We start from the raw sequence: 1,332 nt of genomic DNA, 5'->3' as shown, positions 1-1,332 counted from the left end.
ATGGTTTTAAAGAAGCATGGAATGGCTTCTTTAAAAAAATGATGGTCTCCTGATTCATGCTGGTAGCATGAGCCCTGGCTCTTTCAGGAGGTCCTGTACTTAAATGGGGTCTGTGAGTAGTGTGCTATTAGTTGTCTAATGGTGACATAAACCCGCTGTGTCCCTGAGGCTGGGACATGGGACATGGCTAACAGATCTGTCAGTAAACCTACCTCTACCATATTGAAAGGCAAAGAGAGGCAGAGTCAGCATCCAGGGCTTCTGTGACCAAGCTGTTTACCATTTTTTAATGCTTCTTGTTAGAAAAGGATTTCAGATACACAATAGGACAGATTCAGACATAAAAGAATTTTTAAAAAACATTTTATGTATGTATGTAGACTTGGGAGAGAGAAGAAAAAGAGTATAGACACTTAAAAAAACAGTGATATAAAAGACTACAGACAGACATAGATTAAAGGAGTAAAGATAATAAAATAAATATTTAAAAGTAATAAAGTAAAAATAAAGCCATGTAAAGATGGAAAATACACAGAGTCTATACTAAGTATAGTAGTACTGTGTTTTCTTTAAATTTTTTGACTGCAGAGAGCCATTTGTTTCTGTGGGCTGCTAAGTTAAACCAATGTAAATTTATCTTGACTTCAAAATTTGAGTCTACAGATATGTTACCTTGGAAAAGAGGCTCTGCTTTTGCTTCCACAGAAGATGAGAACATGTGGATTCCTCCCAGGGTAATGTGGTGTGATGGAACAAGACCTCCTAAAAGGTCTCCATAAGCCCTAAAAATACTTCGCCCAGTAAACAGCAAGAAGCAGTTTGGAGAAAACAAAACCCAAATTTCCAAAAATGATTGATTGTAGATGTCTGTTTTAATTTAAAGGACGATATGACACAGAGATGAATACTTTGCATTTGTATGGAACTTGGTCTATTGACACAAATTTAAAGTCAATTTTGTTATATGTATTTCTGCTCTTGTTTAAGGTATGTTTAGATGGTTCATTTAAAAATGTAATATATAATTAAAAATTACATATTAACAGCTAGACATTTGTAATAGTCAAAACATGTAGTCATATTAGATAGGTTTTCTAGATGTACTGAGATATATTTCATATGGATAGGTATTCTTTTTTTTGACAATTTATATAATGTTGAGGAGTTAGTCTGTACTGAATGGATACCATAAAAATAGTTAGTTTAAATTGACATGGATTAAAAGGAATGAACAATTTGGAAAGCTCTTAAGAAAATACTGTGGGTATTTTATTTTTTTGAATTTATTTCATGATATAAACTTGAAGTTTGTACAAACAATGTAGAACAGAA

This window comes from Microtus ochrogaster, chromosome 1, assembly GCF_000317375.1.
Source record: "Microtus ochrogaster isolate Prairie Vole_2 chromosome 1, MicOch1.0, whole genome shotgun sequence".
Taxonomy (NCBI): domain Eukaryota; kingdom Metazoa; phylum Chordata; class Mammalia; order Rodentia; family Cricetidae; genus Microtus; species Microtus ochrogaster.
This window is presented reverse-complemented; position numbering follows the sequence as displayed.